At 42.8% G+C, this 21230-nt stretch overlaps 1 protein-coding gene across 2 annotated transcripts in view; it reads right to left on the bottom strand.

Moving 5' to 3' along the window:
• Positions 1-21230, bottom strand: part of SLC4A4 (solute carrier family 4 (sodium bicarbonate cotransporter), member 4) — a 311607-nt gene that overhangs the window by 287191 nt on the left and 3186 nt on the right. Inside the window, exon 1 of one of the 2 annotated variants that reach the window (XM_005881630.2) lies at positions 2270-2288. The exons of the other annotated variant lie outside the window; for it this stretch is intronic. The gene's annotated coding sequence lies outside the window, so the exon portion shown is untranslated. Of the gene's footprint in view, positions 1-2269; positions 2289-21230 lie in introns of those variants that run through there. 2 annotated transcript variants of the gene reach the window in all.

Below are 21230 nucleotides of genomic sequence, written 5' to 3'. Positions count from 1 at the left end.
TCTGACTGCTGTGTGAAATATAAATCATCAGGAGACCGAAGAAACTAGGAAACTATCTCAGGAGTCCAGGGAAGGCTGTGGGAGGAACGGGTTTGGGGGAAGGAATCAAGAGTCCTTTTCTGTCCAGTTTATGGTTGAGATGCATACTATATATGAAAAAGGAACTATCCGGTACACAATTAGATGTCTAAATCTGTAGCACGGGAGCCTGAGGCTGGAGATAAAAACTGGAAAATCAATGAAGAAAGCTGGTCTCTGAAGCCATTACTAGATGAGATCATCCAGGAAGAAAATGTGGAAACAGAGGCGTAGACCTAAGACCAAGTGCCGGGCATGCCAGCATTTACAAGCAGAGCAGAGGAACAAAAGCAGTGAGTGAGGTAAGAGGGAAACCAGGAAAGAGTGATGTCAAGGAAGTTGACAGAAGAGGAGAGTATGCTACTGTGAGGCTGAGAAAGGTGGAGACAGAGAAGGAAACATGGGATTTGGCACTATGGAGGTTGTTGGTGACGATGGCCAAAGCACTTGAAACATACCATACCCGGTGCTAGCCACACAGACAGCAGTCACTCATTCCCTTTTCTCTTTCCTGCCCTCCTCCACTCATCTATTCAGTAAATATTTACTGAGTACCTGCTAGGTGCCAGGCACACGAATAGGCACTAGAGATACAACAAGGAGCAAGACAGACAGGGCTCTACTGTGATCACATCCGCCTTCTCCCCTAGCGACCCAGGGCAGTTGGTCCAAAGGGCAAGACCTGACCAGTAACACAGCGTTTGACGACATGGATAAGGATGACAGTTTAATGGGGAAATTTTCTTAAAAGACCTCAGAAGTCCAATAAATCCTGGAGCCCTGTACTACTTACTGCATGGACATTAATAGAACTGTTTCCCCTTTGGAAAACCAAGAGTTTAGCCCACAGTTCTTCTCAGAACTAACCCTTTCCAGTCCTACCAACCTACAGACTCTACCACCATTTCCTACAGAACATCCTTTCTGCGCCTCACCATTAATCAAACTGATCCTATTTACTTCCTACATATTCCCTAAATGTTTAGCCTCTGCACCCAAGCCCTTCCCAAAATCGCATGCAACTAACAAGCAGAGCAGAAATAAAGGAAGGGCACCGGTAGCCACTGAAGGAGACACTGTAGCCACTGTAGTGACTGTAGACATGTTCATGCCCAGAGCCCTGTTCCCAGGCTAAGACCATCCAGCCGAAGGAAACAGTGTCCCTAAGCTCCAGCTGAGTTAGAGTGAGAATAATGGTCGGTGCATTCCTTGGCTCTCCGATGCATATTTCACATTCCCTCCAAGACTATACATAGCAAGTAATTAGAAACCTAGTCCTTCCTGACGGACAATGCAGAGCGTCTGCGAGCAGCCTCCTCCCTGTAGGGAGCGAAAGAGAATGAGAGCTTCAAACTGAAAATATACAATCTGCACGCTCACAGCAGCCTTTCCCAGAGCAGCCCTCTCCTCCACGAGAGCCGGTCCAGCCCGGCACATCTGGGCTTCTGCACGGAGCACAGAGAATTGACGGCTTTCTTCATCTTTGCAGCACAAATGTCAGTTATTTGGGTTTCTGTCACACTCCCCTCCCCACCCCCACCCCTCTGAAAGCCCTCTCAGCAGTTGCTTGCTATTATTAGCAGAACAGGGATATCTTTTAAAATGACCATCTGACCTAATCAGTTTTCCCCTCTATCAGTGGGAAGAAATTAACTCATCTAGTCCCTAATCAGGCCCTCAAATCCATTCTTAAAATGTTCCTTTCACACAAGCTGCATTTGCTGAAAACAAAGAAAGGAAAGAGCGGCTTCTAAACGGCTCCCGGTGGCTCGCATCGCCAGCATGAGGCAAAGTTCAGAATAGATTTGGAAGCTTCTCACCAGCATCACGGGGATAAGGGTCAGACCAGTCAGGACAAAATCCATTCGGGGGCTGCCCTCCTTCCGCGGGGCCCTGAGAGGAGCAGGGGGGCCCTGCCTCAGAGGTCCACAGCCAACATGGGGTTTCTCTTATTCCCCCTTATTCTGGGACACTCACATGATTTAACCCTAACACTTGTCAAATCTGCTGCCAAACGGACAGGCTTTCACCGGCCAGTCCTAAGCACTGAGCAGGCTTGGAAGAGTGACTTAAGCCTAACCCAAGAAACATTTGTGCAAAACCGTCAGCCATGGAGCCTTGGGCACCCATCGACATTCCACCCCTGTGGGTTCCCGCCCCCAGAGCCCTCGCCAACTGCCAACGTGCTCACCGGCTAGTCCACACAGTGCTAGCAGCTGCCACTCAGCCAGTCAGCAAGTGGCAGGCCGCCAGCACACAGTTGCAGACGCAAGCCTACCCCGGCACAGAGCTGCCAAAGGGTGAAAGTCTTTGGGTGTGCTAGCCTCTGGATTCGCCTCACTTGCCCTCCTCCTGCCCTTCTCCCACCCCTCCTCTGTTAGGCCTCCCACGGCAGCATTTCCCTCGTCTCTATAGTAACAGCAACTGGTTTCAGGGTTATAACTTTATACAGAGCAATCATCTTCCTAATCGAAGGTCTTTGCCAAAGGATGCAATAGCAAAAAGGCTGCTGCTTACGGTGGAGCCCGTTCCCTTGTCACCCCAGGCAGGCAGCTATATTATGAGCTGCAGAGGCAGCTCCTAGCCCGGGGGAAACAGAAAGCAGGCCCTGCAACCTCCACACACTGGCCCATAGAGCCCCAGTCCCAGAGCTGGCCCCCTCTCCTCCACACCTCGTTCATTCTCCACTTAACCAGGCTGCACGTGGACAGAGGAAAAGTGACAACTATTCCCTTCCCAACTTCACAGGCGAGAGAGCCCATACTTCCACAGCAAAGAAGGGGAAAGAACATGGTTGTTGGTGGAACCGTCGAGGCTGCTGGAGCTCTGGACATAGATAGGAAAAGAGACATCAGGGAGACAAACCTAACAAGTATGATAAATGGCAGAGGTGACTCCCAGAGGTCAGCCATGAACAGCAGGGCTTTCTGGCTGCTTCCAAAAAGGGCACCAGAGGATGGCACCCTAAGGAGCAGAAGAGCTCCAGTTTTTAACATGTCCATACCTGACTGGACACTGCTGGGTTTTTCCGTGCACACAGCTTAATGTTTATTAGTTAACCTCATATTTAAACTCATCCCACTTTATCCTCACAAGCTTGCTCTGTTTATGATATCCAGCAAACCCCATAATCTCTCACTTTACAACAGCTTTCCTGTGCATAGCAAATGTTTAAACAGTTCTTTACACACATGCCCACACACACACTGAAGTGACGCACGCCAGGGAGTGGACCAATACTAGGAAGTGAAGAGTTTATTACCATTAACCGTTGCTGCCTTGAAAATTATATTTACCATGTGCATAAGGGCCTTCACTGAAGGACTAAGAGGTGTGCGTCTCAGGTCTCAGAGCTCAAAAGCAGGCTGTCCCTGCTACTTGGCTGTTCTCAGAACAGATGGGAGGCAAAAATCAGCATTTTCACAGGTCTTTTTCAAGAGCTACATAGAATGCAACAATCGCACTGACATCTAGAATTATACACACATCTCTGAATTCTATTCCCTATTCAAATCACTTCTAAGAAGTGGGAACCAGTTTCCTTACAAATCATTTGTAAATGCGATGTTTTCTTTCAAAATTTTTAAATCACACAGCAATTTCTTGGTGCCTTTGTTGTTCTGGAAAATCTGCTGTCCACGTTTTCAACACGCACAGAAAGAATAGTATCAGTTCTCCAAACCACAGGCGACAGGGCAGAGCGAGCTCAGTGGCTGCAAAGCACACTGCCATCTTTTGGCAACATGTGTTCACTACAGGGAAGCGGAGGGCAGGGACAGAGGAAAAGCGACAACTATTCCCTTCCCAACTTCACAGGCGAGAGAGCCCATACTTCCACAGCAAAGAAGGGGAAAGAACATGGTTGTTGGTGGAACCGTCGAGGCTGCTGGAGCTCTGGACATAGATAGGAAAAGAGACATCAGGGAGACAAGCCTAACAAGTATGATGAATGGCAGAGGTGACTCCCAGAGGTCAGCCGGCAACAAAGCAACTTGGGGTTGGGGAGTGCCCTAATCGGTCTGGAAATTTACACAGGCCCCGGGCCAGGGAGAACTGGGTGACGGCCCCACACGAAATCTAACTGCCGACTGGATAAAAGGTGAGAACATAATCCAGAGCAGGATCACGCCAAACATAATTCTGGGTTTATGAACTGCATTAGAAGTTCATTTGTACCCATGGGCGCTTCTCCCAGAGAAATGAAAACTTAGGTTTACACAAAAAGCTGTACATGAGCCCTAGCTGGTTTGGCTCAGTGGATAGAGAGTCAGTCTGTGGACTGAAGGGTCCCGGGTTCAATTCCGGTCAAGGGCACATGCCTGTGTTGCAGGCTCAATCCCCAGTAGGGGGCATGGAAGAGGCAGGCGATCAATGATTCTCTCTCACCATTGATGTTTCTCTCTCTCCGTCTCCCTTCCTCTCTGAAATCAATAAAAATATTTTTTTAAAAAAAGCTGTACATGAATGTTCACAGCAGCTTGGCTTATAATAGCTAAAACCCAGAATTAGTCCAGGTGTCTTTCAACAGGTGAATGGTTAAACGAACTATGGTACATCCAGACCATAGTTGGCAACAAAAAGGAACAAACTATGACATACAAAACCAATTGAATGACTCTCCGGGGATTGTGCTGAATGGAAAAAGCAAACGCCAAGAGGTTATACACTATATGATTCCATTTATATAACATATCACAACACTCTAGCTATAAAAGATAGATTAGTGGTGGCCACAGGGTGGAAACTGGCGGGCGGGGGAATATTTGTGGTTATACAGGGCAACAAAAGAGGCCTTTGCAGAGTTGGCTCTGTTCAGTAGCTTACCTCTGGTGATGGATACATAAATCTACACAGGTGATAAAATTGTATAGAACTGAAAACAAACACAGAAATGAGTACAAGTAAAATTGAGGAAATCTGAGTAGGTTTATGGCTATATCGGTACCAATATCCTGGTTATGATATTGCACTAAAGGTTTAGGAAACATTAACACTGAGGAAAACTGGCAGTGTACAAGCAAACCCTATTGTCTCTCAAACATGCATGTGAGTCTACAATTATGTCAACAAAATTTTCAATTTAAAAAAACAGCCCATTTGCAAATCTGACTTTTAATTTCCCCCTGGAAACATTAACATGATGGTCAGGTGGGGAAGCTCACCCATCTCCACATAGGCAGAATCAGGTGAGGCTGAGGGCCAGTACCAGGTGTGCCCTTTAGAAACTGTGCAACCTTGGGAATGTGAGTTACCTTCTCATTCAGTATCCTTTAAACTGGGCCTGAAACACTTCCTAAGTGACTTAGGGTATTGGATAAATTCCTTCAGTAAATAAATTCAATTTAGTTCAGTTGAATCTAAACCTAAGGTCCCTAGGGGCCCAGAGAGTACAGTAAAGATTAAAAGTCCTACAGACCTGAAGGCCACAATTTTGCCTCCATGAGCAAATGCATGGCAGAGTCAGCTGGGGAGATGAGTGATGAACTGGCCCTCCAGGCCACAGGACCCCACCCCTCTCTCCCATCCTCTCCACGTTGGGGCAAGGTCTCCTCCCCTCTGTCCGCAGTCTGCTGGCTGAGCTCTGAAAGGCTGGAACAGGCTCAACAATAAAGGACAAGGAGAGAACTGGTACAGGATGGAGGCAGAGGCTCTGGAGCAAGGAAAGGTGTGGAGGCTCATGGGAGGTGACACGTGAAAGGAGAAATTGCTGGAGAGGGTTAAGTGCTGAAAAGGAAATGGCTTGCATGACCCTCTCAGAACAATCCCAACAGCCTACACCCACAGTCACACACTCTAATTTTTTTTAAGGGGCCAATCCATGTGCTTCTATGGCCACCGTGTGCTGCCTCTGACCAGAGGTCCACTGAAGAACACAGCAGTTTCATTCCCAGGTCAGAAATTCAACACTTTACCCATTGAAAGTTTTCCCTGAGTTTTTACTGTTAGGGACAGGAAAAGGAGGATCCCTTCTAAACTCTTTTCACTGTCGATTGTCCTTCTTCAAAGGCTCTGCGTGAAAATCAGAAAGGTCCTAAGAAAGGGTTGACGCAAGAACTGAAAAGGTTGGGGGCAGGGGGCTCCACGTGAGAAGCCAGAAGGGCAGCAGGAGGCGGGTCCATCCTGTCTCCCTTCCTTCTCACACCACCAGCCTTCAGCCAAGAGCCAGACCAAACCAGCAGCAGAATGAAGAAGGCAGAGCACAGAGCAGGGCCGACAAGCCACAGGTTAGCAGTGGGGTAAAGGACTATCTACAGCTGGGAACCCAGTCTGCAAGGCAACTATTAGTCAAGCAATACTCCAGCATGTCCAGGCTTAGAAGTGAGTATGAGATGGCTCCCACCAATGGTTTCAAACTGGTCTCCCTGGCTCTGAAATCAGGTCCCCCTAAATCCACCCATTTATAAAACACAATTTGGTATCATTCTCCTTTTAAAGATCATACAATGGCTCTTCATTATATTGAAGAGGAAGTCCAAACTACTCAACATAGAATTTAAAGCTTGTCATGAACTTTCTACACTTAGCTCCTGCCTTCCCCCATGCCATGCCATTCCCTGAGCAGGCTACCATGCCTTTGTACACAAGCTGCTTCCTCTAATTAACATGTCATCTTAGTTAACCCATTCTCTAAGACCCAACTCAAACCTCTCCAGAGCCCTCTCTTCATTCTCAGACACATCCTTGGCCAAGAAGAGCTATGATCCTTCATCTGTTCTCCATTGGCTCCTTGAAGGTATACACAGCATGTATAGCATTTTTATCTGGCATGTATGGCATTTCTTTGTCACAATCATTTAACCCCATGCAACTGTACATGGATATATCATGGCAGATGTCCCCACCACATTATAAACTATTAGAAACCAGGAATTGTCTACATAAAGTCTTTCTACCTCCAGTTCAATGTCAAGCATGATCACTACACATAGTGAGTGCTCATTAAATGTTGATGAATGAATGAATCAACTAGTGAGGCATAGGTAGAGTGAGGGTACACACATGTTTGATATTAAGTGCATCTCTAAGTTTAAAGGCCCTGGATATATTTTTAAACAACATGAACCCCATACATAAGCAAACTTCCACTTACCTGTCATGTATTCAACTGAAGAAACAGTAACTTGTTCCAAATCTAGAATGGGGAAATGGCTAGAAGGGATTTTTAAATAATAACTATCTGATTTTCTCCTTATCAGATAACTTTGAACCATCATGCCTGGTGGCGGGGATAAGGTTCCCAGCATTTTATTGAGTTCTTCCTACTTGCCAGGCACTGTGCTAAGTATCATGCATGCATTATTTCGTTCCTGGTGCTGTCAGATTTTGTCCAACTGGCTCAGTAATAGGACAGGGCTGAAGATTCTAGCTCAAGGATTTCAATACCTATAACAATGTGGGGACAGAGATTAGGGATTCTCATCATCCATTATTTTTTAAATGTTCCATTTGCAAAAATTTACTACATGCCAGGTATTGTCCTAAGCACTTTACAATGACTACTTGATTGAATCCTCATGACAGCCCCATAAGGTAAGTACTTTTCACACACACATTTCAGAGTTGTGATCTGAGGTTAAGTAATTGACCCCAAAATCACACAGTAATTGTGATCAGAAGACCAGGCCAAGGAGCTAATTAAAAATCAGGTCACGTAGGGTAGACCAGGTGCTGGAAACCCAAGTGGCGGGGTTTCCAGGCCTGCAGGGGGGGGGGGGGGGGGGGGGGGGGGTGTCTAACTCAGCAGTGCACAGTTTAACCACTCTACTATACTCCTTCATAATTAACTAACCCATGCCTGTTAGGGACTAGACTCAATGACTTCTTTTTTCATATTACTAAACTTCATATGCCTTCTTATTACTTCAAATTATATCACTTACACTCACTTCTTTCCCTATCTTGGTGTGCCTACTGCCAAAGGTTGAAGCACTCTCTAACAGGCCTCCCAAATAAATGTCTTTATTTTTACATAACAAACATTTAGGTTTAGCTTACTATGTGCCAGCCACTGTTGTAACTGCTTTACAAGTTTTAACTCATTTAATTCACACAATAATCCAATGAGGTATGTACTCTTTGTATCATCATCATTTCTGAGGCACAAAGAGATTGTCACGCAGCTAGTAACTATTAAAGTCAGGATTCAAACCCATGCAGTTCAGCTCCACAAGCCTGTGCTCTGAGCTACTATATGGCATGCTGGCCCTCCTTAGTTTACTAGTATTTGCTTGATCCATCCCAAACTCTTTAGGAACCTGGGACCACAAATATTAAACAGCACTTTGGTGAAGAGCAGACTCACCAGAATACCTAGAGAGCACACTGACCCGTGATATTCATGAAATGTGTCCCCCCACCCCCCACCGCCAACTCCAGGTTGCAAATGCCCGAATTCACAAATACCACTGTGACACATAATTTCTGATATAACACGTGGTCAAATGTAACTATATGAGTTTCTACATTCTCAAGTTAAAGAAGGCTTAGGAGATGGGCCACCTCAGGCCCCATCTGGGCTCACGGCTGGCACAGCGGTCCGGGCTGCCAGCAAATATCTGAAACCCAATTGTTAGATTCACACAAGCCAAGGATCTACTGTATCAAAAGCCAGAGAGCACATCACTCACTCTATGGGCCACACTACTGAGCACAGTTCACTGATACATGAACGGTGAAGACACTTCGCCTGTTCCCTTACTACAATGTCTCTTACCGCAGTGTCATTCAAAGTTCATCCTTCGTTTTCCCCAACGTTGAAGTTTTCATATTATTTAACTTCAGTATGCCTTCTTATTATTTCAAATTATATCACTTACACTCACCTACTGAGTGTATTGAGGCTAGTACTATATTCTTGGGGTCAAATTTTCCAGAGTTTAACTCATCTACTCACTCATTTAAACAATTTATTGAATGTCTACTATGATCAGTCATTATTCTAGGCACAAAGGATAAATTCATGGTGGGAAAAATATAATAAACCAAATTAAAAAGTAAATTGTCTAATATTTTAGACAGAGATATTGCTATGGAAAAAGATAAGCAAGAGAGAGTTTTAGGGAGAGCTGATGGGATGGGGCAGAAGGACAGGAGGTAGGGGTATGGGTACAGGGAGGGCAGTTTTGAACAGGTAGGTAGGGAAGCCCTCACTGAGTGAGAGCTGAACAAAGACCCAAAGGAGATGAGAACTTAAGAAAGTCAGGGCGTTAGGAGATCAGTTAGTGAGTATGCGGGAAGGAACAGCAAATGGAAAGGCCCTGAAGCAAGAGAGAGTCTGGCAGATTCGAGGAATTGAGTCGGTAAAGCAGAGTGAACTTGGAAAGCAGGAGCTAACTATAACTAAGGTCAGAGAGGGAAAGGCAAAGGAGGGGCAGGCTCAGGTCCTGGGAGGCCACTCACAGGGCTTAGGTGTTGACTCTGAGCCATGAGAAATCACTGCTGGTTCTGAGCAGCAGTGGTATTTCCTCAAACTTTCAACAGTCTTCTTTACCTTTCACTCTTTGTCATTACATAAACAAATCCATTGAGTTCCTTCCTGGAACCTACTTCCACTCAGAAGGTCTTCCAAGGGACCACAGCTAGGGTAGCATAGAAGTCAGAGGTGGGGTCCGCTGAGTCAGCGCCCAGGGGCAGTCAAGCCACAACCTGACCGGGTCCTGTGCCTACAGATCAAAGAGTGGACCGACACGCCTCGGAAGACTTTATCCCCAGTATTCAGCCCTGCACACTGACTTGAGCCTTACGAAGGTGCTGAGCAATGCGCCCGTGCTCAGAATCAAGGCCAATCTGCATTAACTTATATAATCTTTATTAACTTCTGCCAAACTAGCCTCGAAGTTCATGACTCATGTAGTTGCCACCTGAATCCTCACCTACCTAAGTTTGCCCCAGGGATGGCAACACTTAGTATTAGCAGATGCCAAAACAGATGATTAATAGGTAGATAATCAGGAGAATAGCATGGAACTGATTTGGTGGTGGCCTTTTAACACCCAAGACCTAAATCTAGGAATATGTTTAAAGTTGTTTTTAACTGTAAATTTTCTCGGTTAATTTTATGAGAACAGGAAGGGCACAGGAAGATTGCAAATTCCACAGTTACCTCTATTGTATTTTAGAGGAAAATGCCCTCAGCTTGTCATCCCTTGCCTAAGAACAGACTAAATGCTTGCTTGGCTCTAATGCAGCGGTTCTCAACCTGTGGGTCACGACCCCTTTGGTGGTCGAACAACCCTTTCACAGGGGTCGCCTAAGACCATCCTGCATATCAGGTATTTACATTACAATTCATAACAGTAGCAACATTACAGTTATGAAGTAGCAACAAAAATAATTTTATGGTTGGGTCACAACATGAGGAACTGTATTTAAAGGGCCAGAAGGTTGAGAACCACTGCTCTAATGGCTTCTTTGCTGTCAAGGAGGGGACCACCCAGCAGAAGTATGGTAGTCCCCAACTTAAAAACACCTATAACATATAACCATCAAATGCAATATGCAAATTGAGATCCTGATTCAAACTAACCAACTGGTTTTAAAACTCTTCTGAGACAATCATGGAAGCTTGAATCTTAATTGGGTATTAAAAGATACTTACAAATTATTATTGATTCTATTAGGTATGGTAATGGCATTGGGGTTACATATTTCGGTGTCTCTTTTTTTCAAATATATTTTTATTGATTTCAGAGAGGAAGGGAGAAAGAGAGAGAAATAGAAACATCAATGATGAGAGAGAATCATTAATTGGCTGCCTCCTGCATGCCCCCCGACTGGGGATCGAGCCTACAACCCAGGCATGTGCTCTTGACCGCAATTGAACTGGGGGACCCTTCAGTCCACAGGACGACACTATACCCACTGAGCCAAACCAGCCAGGGCAATGTCTTTATTTCTTAGAAATAAATACAAGTAATAATTGGTGAAATATGATGTAGGATTTATCTTTAAAGGCTCCAGCAAAAAAAAGGGGGGGGGGATGGGGGAAAGAAATGAGTATGAAGTAAGATTGGCAATATATTGGTAATTATTGAAGCTGGGTAATGGTTATGTGGGAATTCAATGTACTATTCTCTCCTCTTTTGAAATTTTCCAAAATGAGAAGCTTTTTTAAAAAGTATCATGTAAGCCTCCCTTCTATACCCAATTCATTCCAGAAAACATGTATTACTATAAAAGCCATAACAAATATACTTATACATTATAAAGATGGCTCCACACCCAAAGAATCAAAAACTCTAAAGCCCATACTTATATGGCTCATTTTAGACATAATAAATAAAAACGTGTATGATGCATTTCAACACTTTTTTTCTCTTCCTTAACACCTTAATACATAGGCTCTCCTCCAACAAGTACTTGATTGACTTTGGCATGCCTAATGCTTTCACTCTTACTCAAAACAAAACGAAGTTTTTGAGTCCTATGTTTCTTAGCATTAGCATCAGCATTTTTACTTTCCCTCCATCTTTATGAAATTGTGTAGTAAAATGCAGCAGAGCATTCAAATATTTGCAGCTACAAACACTGAGGCACAAATAAATTTCATGTTGCGGACAGAACTGAACCACAGGCTGGTGTGCAACACCACCGTGAATTCGCTGCAGATGTCCCTCCACTCCTCAGCTGACATGCAAAAGAACACAACAGAATATGAAAGGTAAGCTATGGTTCTTATATATCAAAGCATAGTTTGTATGAAAGCTGAACCTACACAAATCAGGACTGACTAAACATACGAATATATGATGTCTATGCATAAGACAGTGAGCTTTCTTCAAGATCCTGGAAGAACAAAAAGTATCCAAAACTAGCATAGTCCTTTCTGTTGCTGGACATTGGTGGGGTACAAGGGAAGAGAGATGCTCTGGTGACATCAGATTCCCTTCTTGCCAAACACAGGACATCTATTTTTTCCCAAAGAAATAACATTAATTTGTTGGTTAGGCTCCAAAGCCAACTCACAAAAATCTATTTACTGCAAATGTAGACAAATCATAGCAATAATAATAAAAGCTAATATAATAAGTGCTTTATATAAATTATTTAAAACTTATTACCAGTCCATGAAATAAGTGCTAATAATATCCACCATTTTAAAGATGTAAGTGAGCCCAGCTGGTGTGGTTCAGTGGTTGAACGTCAGCCTATGAACCAGGGGGACATGGTTCAATTCCTAGTCAGGGCATATACACGGGTTGCGGGCTCAATCCCCAGTAGGGAGCATGCAGGAGGAGGCCATCAATGATTCTTTCCCATCACTGATGTTCCTATCTCTCTCTGCCTTTTCCTTCCTCTCTGAAATAAAAAAATGTATTTAAAAATAAATAAATAAAATTACTAATAATTGTATAATGCTAAAAGTATTGTTTTAGGTACATAATGAGTGGCTAGACTTGTGTGGGCTCAAATGGAACCCTAATCATCATTCTAATGTTGTTCTCTATGGAGAAATACATCTTGAGTTTCAAACAACTGTAGATAACGATGGCATTCCAAAAATAAGTTAGAAGCAGCATGCATTTGGTTAGAAAGGTCATCAGACAAATCACTGAAATTAGAAGATAATTACCAGTTAAATAAAATTAACCACAATCAGTTGAGACAAACCTTCTCCAAGAAAAAATTACATACACTATTGTCTAAGGCACTTTTTCACACTTGCTTTTCTCATCTCAAAAATCAATGATCTGGATAAATACATGGCAGCTAAGGCCAAAGGAACACATCAATCAGTTTTAAAGCTCTGCTCAGTGTGCTAACGTTCACTCTATGGAGACCTGGGACTGGCTTGTGAACTATTACCAACTTGAATCAATTACACAAGCCACTAGTTACAAAGGAAGAATGGTGTCTTCATTTAAATATTAAAAAAAGAAAAATAAGGAGCGGGGGGGACAACAGAAAAACACACACACACACAAAGGGGGAAAAAAGAAAAAAAAGACAGAAAAAATTAATTTTTAAAAGAAATAAATGTCACGAGAAAATTCCTTTTGCCGAGAATAGTTTTAGGAGACGTTAAGATTACTTTCCCTCCAATCTCCATTTGTTTTCACTACAGTCTTCCCAGCTTACTAGTTGCAGACAAGCTGAAAGGAAAAGTCGGAAACAGTGCAGTCAGATTGTCACTACCACGGTCCAGCCGTGATGGAGACCTCGAGTCAGTTTTGTAAGTCTTCCTGCCTGTGCTTACAGTTCTGTAAAACCAAAGTCCACACCGGGAAAGGCCAGCTAAGTACAAGTGATGACCAGCTGAGTGCTGCCCATTTCTGTTAACATTCATAGTATCATTTTTGTTTACATTGGGTTTTGAAAGGCGAGCATATAATAAGCACCTATGGATAAAAACTATCCACGCTACGCTCTATAAATGCCATTTTGTTAGTAGCCAAATCATGGACTGCTTCATTATACTACTGATTTGCACTTTTCTGTCATTAGCACTGATGGTCCATTCATTAGCAGAAGCCTCTTATTAGTCAATCTCAACATTAGTCTATTTTTAAAAAAGAAACTTTGATGTTTGGGCAAATCTAAAGTGGTATTTCTTGCCCAATTCTGATTCTCCTGACTTTATCCCACTCACACAATTTCTCTAAGTTAGTAAAGAATTTTCACAAAATGAATGTAATTCAAGTTATTCACACTCTAAGTCTCAATTTGCTCATCTGAAAAATGGGCTTAGTAATAAGAACACTGTTCAACTGTGGGGAAGCTATGGGACTATATACACAAAAGCAAGCTGGTGGTAGGTGCTTGGCATAGAGCTCCCGACTACACGGGCAGCTGGTACTATTATGCAGCAAGGCCCTTCACTTTCCCAATGAGGCACAAGTTCATGAAGGTCACACTGCCAGCAACTGCCAGCTCTGCCCGATTCCAACACTCTCGCTCCATGCCGCCTCCTTGACATGAAACAGGATTACCAGGTAGTTCTTCCAAGGTCTTTTCCAAGCTTATGTCCCAGGGTAGGAGCCAGGAACAAAGGAGGAGAGAAGTTTCCCTCTAATAGTTTATGTAAAGTATAGAGGAATCAAGGAGAGAAACTGTCAAACATGTACCTCTCGATACACCAGAGGTCAAATTTCTCAACGTGTTGATAATGCTCAGAGGACTGACTGGGAATGTGGGGAGGACTGGAAACAAGCCAGCGGAGGAGTTTTGAAAGGTGGTCACCCTGGGAAACACAGACCTAATTGCGTAATTTTTTGACCAGGAAAAAAGTTGGCAATGACTCCAAATGCCAATTTTTTTAAATCAGAATAAAAGAAAAATAACAAACAGAAGTGACCGAGAAGGATGGAGACAAGAAAAGAAAGACAAAACAGTGCATCCCAGCATCTTTACTAACATAGCCTTGCAAGAACTAATTTTCTGAAATGAGTGACTTCCTAAAATTGAAATGACAAACTTGGTAGATGAGTGATAACAATTTCGCTTGTGTGGTAAAACTACGACGCTAAAAAATTATCAATGATTACATGTATACTTTGTTGTGCACCCACTATTTGCCAATCTCTATAGAGGGATTGCTTATGCTCTTCAGAACAACACACAGGTGCTACGGCTACTACTAGCTCCATTCTGTAAGTAGGAAGAAACCCAGTCTCAGACCATAGGGAGAATGGCCTGTGGATGCTGAGCCTCAAAGGGGAAGGATGCAAATTCTCACTCAGATCTGTCTGACTCAGAAACCCACTTTCCTTACTGGCCAGGGAAGTGCCCAGCACAGGGTTCATTTGAATGCCCTCCCTCCTTAGTAACCAGAGAACTGTACCAGTGGATGGAGGCTCCTTAGAGGATCGGACCCCGAGTATCAATGGAAACGCATCACCTTCCTCTCAGGGACCAAAGCGATGTTGTTTAAAATGGTGAAACTGAGAGCAGTGTACTGATTAGTTTAGATGGGAGCTATTAAACATTAAGATGTTCTGAAAGCATAACCATCTGCACCTTGGACAGGACCAGAATACAAAGTTCTCGGTAAACCAATAAAAGCAGTCAAAAGCAAATTAATTCATTAAAAAAACCTGCCCATCTGTGATGTTTTAATCTACTCTATATAAGACTGAGTAGAGGACAAGACAGACAAAATGACTTTCAAAATTGTATGATACCACTGTAATCATATATGGGGTATTACATTCAAGGTACTCAAAGAGCTTCATACTCCTTATTTCCTCAACATGCCCAACAGCTAAGAAGGAGACAGGTATTATACTGGGTCTAGATAAGACGATACAGACAAAAGGAGGTTCTAACTAAGCACATAATGAAGTCATATAGCAGAAGCAAAATTATAACCCAAGTTCCTAGAAGAGAATTTATTTCACCAGATAAAGCTGCGACTGTGTCAACTGTGAATCCTGACAGCTCCCAACCGGTGTCTGGGAATAAGTTACAGATGGTCTGAGATGTCCATCCCTCCCTCCTGGGAGCTACCAAGCAGGGCCAGGCAGGGCCGGAGCCCCAGGCCAGTCTCCTCCCGCCACAAGGTGTCTAGATTGTTGACCCAGGGTGCCCTAAATCATTATGACTCACTAAGCGTTCTGTGGCATGAAATAGATTTAGAAGCTTTAGTAAGTGCATCCATCATTTTATCAACTTTTTGATCTGGAAACACTAACCGCTTAGAAAATCCACAGCAGACCAGGGGTGGCCTGAACAACCATTCCCTCCCAGTGCTCTTCCCTCCCCAGGGGGCCACTGTTTTTCTAACAGCTGCTGGCCAGCGTCATCCCAGGCTGAGAGGGTACACTCTCTGAAGTGCTGTGTACAGGTTGTGTAAACCACACGAGGAGGCCACCGCTGAAGCACTCCTAGCCCTCAGTACAGGATCCGTTTGTGCCAAAGAGGGAGCCCCGCACAACTGAGGTCTCCACACAGGCCAATCCCGACGTGCACTGGGCACATCAGGGGCCTGGGGGCAGAGAAAGAAAAATGATGAAGGCATTAGTGTCACGTGAACAGTCACAAAGATGTTGCAAGGGAGCAGCTCCCCTGAGTGGGGAGCAGTGAAGAGGGAGACTCCCTTCTCACCATTTCATCTCTCACTGTATCTTTAATACACAGTGAAGTGCACAATCCTAAGGATGGCCACAGAAATGACTACATCAGGGGCAACTGGTGAGCAGTAAGACTCCATACTCCACGGCAGGAAGGGCCTGGGGTGGCAAAGAAGGTCCTGCCTTCCAGCCCCCAGCCTGGAAGCAGAGCTCTCTTCTGTCTCCAACCCCAAAATGAGAACACGGGCCCCAGTTCTGGCTTTGTGAGCTCCTTGTAACACGTCAAGAGCTGCACTCACCAGCCAGTACTGTATGAGGCAAAATTCAAAACTACTAGTAATCAGAGTAACAAAGGTACAAGTGACATGCACGACAGCCACACGGCACGTGTAGCATAACATGGAATTCTGAGATGTCGTCAGGTCATATCCTTAGTTCCCTCATTTTTAGATACAGTCATCCCTCTGTTTCCAGAGGGGGATTGGTTCCAGAGCCCCCCTCAGATGCCAAAATTGGAGGATGCTCAAGTCCCATGTATATAGTGTAGTATTTGCATATAGCCCACACGCATCCTCCGTGTGCTTTAAATCATCTCTGCATGTCAGCAACAACATAACTTTTATTTCCCCCAAATATTTTTAATCTGAGGTTGGTTGAATTCACCGATGTGGAACCCGGGACACAAAGGGCCGACTATACCTTTCCCCAACACTAAGGAGTTTGGGGCTCATGGCAATCACTCTGCTTGGCTCCCTAATATCCATCCTATCCCAGTCTCCCTAATGTGACCTGGCCTGCCCAAAATTGCCCTAGTGCCCTACACACACACACACACACACACACACACACATACACACACACACACACACACACACACACACACACACCATTAAGATTTCGGAATATAGCTCACCACCTCCTCATTCACCTAGTCTCAACCTCTGCCTCATACTTTTACATTCCTTAGTTCCCTACCCTTATGTGGACCCAATTTTGGTCTGAAGGACAGACCTCTTGGCTCTTCTCCCATTTCTGGTGAGCCCTTTGGCCAATTCAGATCAGCGCTGGTATTCACCCTCTGGTCCAAGCAAAGGCGACCCCACCTTCTCTAACCAGCACAGAGGACTCAGCCTCTTCCTTGCTGCTTTCCCAGCCAAATACCATTTTGCCTCGATCCGTTCCTGATCCTGAGGCTAAAATTCAGAATTGTGATGATATTAACCCTGAATCTAACCAAGTGAGAAACCAAAGCTCAGTACACAAAACATCACAGGGATGGAGAGGGTGGGGAGACAAAAAGATTCCAAACCAAAGAATAAAGTATGAACTATGGGGAACATTGCCAAATGGTCCATCTTGATAGCAATAGATTTGTAAAAGTTTATCTGCTTGATTTTGGCAGGGTTCCATTTCTTCTGGCTCAAGTTCACATTTATCAATCAGGAAGCCATGTTTAACATACCCACGTTTTTAAAACTTCAGAATGCAGCAACATTAAGGTCACTGCTCTATTTTGATGGTATAGCCTCAATAATATGGACAGAATTTATTGTTAGGATTTCTGTTATAGACCCAAAATGTCTTTCTATCTCCCTGATAAAAGAATCTCAGGAATGGTGTAAGCTATCAGGTAACATTTGATTTTTAATTGTGAAAATTGTTTGGGGATTCAGTGGTGGAATACAAAAACTTATGTATTTTAAATAAAGCATGGTAATAACAGATCTAAATTTACCACGGTATAGAATCATAAGAGAATCACTATGTCTTCATATCATTACAAGCAAATAAACTGTAAATCCTTTTTAAGTAGCCAGCCAAACCCCAAAATCTGTAGGAGTAAGCAAAGAGAAAAGGAGGTAATTATGAAAAGATAAACCATTTGTGAAGGCGTTTTATGGCAAAAATATATGATGCAGCCAGCCTGGCATACAAAGATACTATTTGAAAGCAAACTAAAAACCACATGGATCTGTCAATGAATAAATGTTCCCAAGATAAATTACAAAGAAAACCATTCTGGATGTAAAAATGTAACACAGTGTGTCCAACAGCACAAAGAGTATGAGGCACCCTTTGTATGTGCATACCATACTGAGCGTGGAAAAATAAATATGTATCCTAGTCATGTTAAGTCATTTCATACTAAACTTTTTCTGGTCATGCAGAATAAACCCCTAGGGCAGGAAATGCTTGACACAGACTTTCTAAGGAGTTTTAGCACTGAATAAAGATCATAGAACCATTCTAAAAAGATCACAAGGCTTCTGGGGTTACTAAAGTCGCTGCTCATTACTACTCAATTTCAAATCTAGAAACTCAAGAAAAAGCTGAGAAATATTCATCTCGTGTGAAACTTTTTTGGTCATGTCTCAACAATTACTCTAGATCCAAGTGATGGTTATCTGAGTACCATCGAGAATCCTCCAGAGGTGGTACAAAAGATCTGGAAAACTGATCCAGACATCCTAGAATCCAACTTAACTGGATTAACTAGCTTTCCACAGAACCAAAAACAGGAAGGTGATTTCAAATAGAAGAGTCCAGATGATAAGAATAAAAGCAAAGACCACAATAGGAAAGAGAATCATAACTGATAAATAATTAAGTGAGATCACAAGATTTTATTACCCACCCCCACAAAAAAAAAGTGAACCAAATTTGCTTCTATACAATGCAATATGGCCCTTTTAATGTAATGTGATAAACTGTTTAATATCAGATCTCATTCCGAATAATCTTTTTTTTTCTGGATATGATTGGCCAATAATATACCTAGATATCTATAATAATAACCTTGATATGTCATATTATTTTAATTTCTCAAAGGAAAGAAACCTTCCAAAATTTTTTTTAAACTCAAATGTAAATGAAAAGAAGAGAAAAATACAACTTCAGCACTATTTTTTTCTACACAAAGAAAAAGGCTTCGGGGGTGTGCTAGGAGTCAATTCGGGGGGAATAGGGGACATATGTAATCCTTTCAACAATAAAAATTTAATTTTAAAAAAAGAGAAAGAAAAAAAGGCTTTCATGTAGTCCTCAGAAATACAAAGTTGTTAGGAGATCATGAAGTGACTCATGGAGGATTTGAAGTAGCAAATTGTGCATCACTATCCCATTTCCAGAGCTTCCTTTACCTCTGCAGAAAGATAAAAAGCAAATTTATTCGTTAAGTGATCTGATTTCAACATTTTTTAGTGCATTTCATAGACAGTGACCTATGTTTAGTTGTTATGTGTTTGTGTGTGTATGAAAGAAGAAAGTTGAATATCCACCAAATGATGAGAAATCGTATTTATTTTTTAAAATCAACAGAGATTTATACCTTTAAGCCTACTTTCCTTTAAAGATATAGAAGCACATTCTGTAAATTTATCCTCACACATAGATACAGATTTTTCTTAATCTTTATAATTATGAATTAATAAGCTAAGAAATATTCTATTTGGAAGGAAGACCCATTTGTCTAGACATATTAAATCAAATGAAACATCTCCATGAGACTTCAGACTGGTGTCAATGACATAAACTGTCAATTCTCATTTATTCAAGGGATGATTATAGTGTTTGGAATACAGCCAACAACTCATTTCTTCTCACTGTCCTTTCAGCCTGCAGTATCTTATCTATCTTATTGGCAGGCATCGCTCCAAAAGGAGTAATAAACTAACAATTACTAAGTCCTTACCATGAGGCAGGCACTGTTGTCAATATATACCAAAGCATTTGATTTTTCACAATTACTATGAGATCAGTGCTATTGTTATGCTTTTTTTACAGATGAGGGGCACAGGGATGTCAAGTTACTTGCCCAAGACCACAGCCATAAATGGCAAAGCAATGTAACCATCTGGTCTGATGCCAGAGCCTGAATACTTAACCAGTGCGTGATTTGCCTCCAGGAGATAAATATAGTAGAGGAAATGAAAATCAATCCAATCACTAGGGTAAGAAACCATCCTCTCTCTTTAAAAAAAAAATCAAAATGAATGTGGATTTCCTGGGTGAAATGGTTCCAACTACTGGTCATAATGAGGTTCATGGCTTATCCACAGATTTCAACCCATATATTCAATCCCAGACCCTCAAATTAATTAAGTTACTAATTTGATCTTTCTTGCTTTTCTTCTTATACATTTATCAAATCTAATACATATTTATCACTCATTCCTAAACACTTCTTTTAAATTGTGGTGGAAACCCCATAACTAAAATCTACCATCTTAACCATTTCTAAGTGTACAGTTCAGTAGTGTTAAATGTATTTACATGGTGTGCAATAGATCTGCCGAACTTTTAGCCCTTGTCTTAGTCCCTTCAGGTTGCTGTAACAAAATATCCAGACAAGGAGCTTCCAGACAACAGAAATTGATTGCTCACAGTTCTAAGGCTGGAAGTCCAAGATGAGGGAGCCAGCACGGCCAGGTAAGGGCCCTTTTCCAGGTCACAGACTTCTCATTGTATCCTCACAAGGCACAGGGGGCTAGGGAGCTCTGGGGGACCTCTTATAAGAGCACTAATTCCATTCATCTCACTCTGCCATGATGCTGACCTTGCTCTTAGTCCATTCATAAGCGCTCCACCATCATGAACTAGTCACCTCCCAAAGACCCCACCTACTAATACTATCATTTTTGAGGATTAAGATTTCAACATATGCAGTTAGGTGAGGGGACATGAACATATAGACCATGGCAGCCCTAAATACTTTTTTAATATGTCTTTATTAATTTTAGAGAGAGAAGAAAAGAGATGGAGAAAGAGATAGAAACATCCATGAGAGAGAAACATCAAATGGCTGCCTCCTGCATGCCCCCTGCTGGGAGAGAAGCCTAGAACCTGGGTATGTGTCCTACTAGGAATCAAACCAGTGACCTTTTGGTGCATGGGATGATGCTCAATCCACTGAGCCCGGCAGGCCTAAACACTTATTTTTTGTTTGTTTTATTTTGTTTTTTATATATATTTTTATTGATTTCAGAGAGGAAAGGAGAGGGAGAGATAGCAACATCAATGATGAGAGAGAATCACTGATTGGCTGCCTCCTGCTCGCTCCCTACTGGGGATCGAGCCCACAACCTGGGCATGTGCCCTTGATCAGAATCAAACCCAGGACCCTTTAGTCTGCAGGCTGACGCTCTA

The sequence above is a fragment of the Myotis brandtii genome, unplaced genomic scaffold (assembly GCF_000412655.1).
Source record: "Myotis brandtii unplaced genomic scaffold, ASM41265v1 scaffold681, whole genome shotgun sequence".
NCBI lineage: Eukaryota > Metazoa > Chordata > Mammalia > Chiroptera > Vespertilionidae > Myotis > Myotis brandtii.
This window is presented reverse-complemented; position numbering and strand designations above follow the sequence as displayed.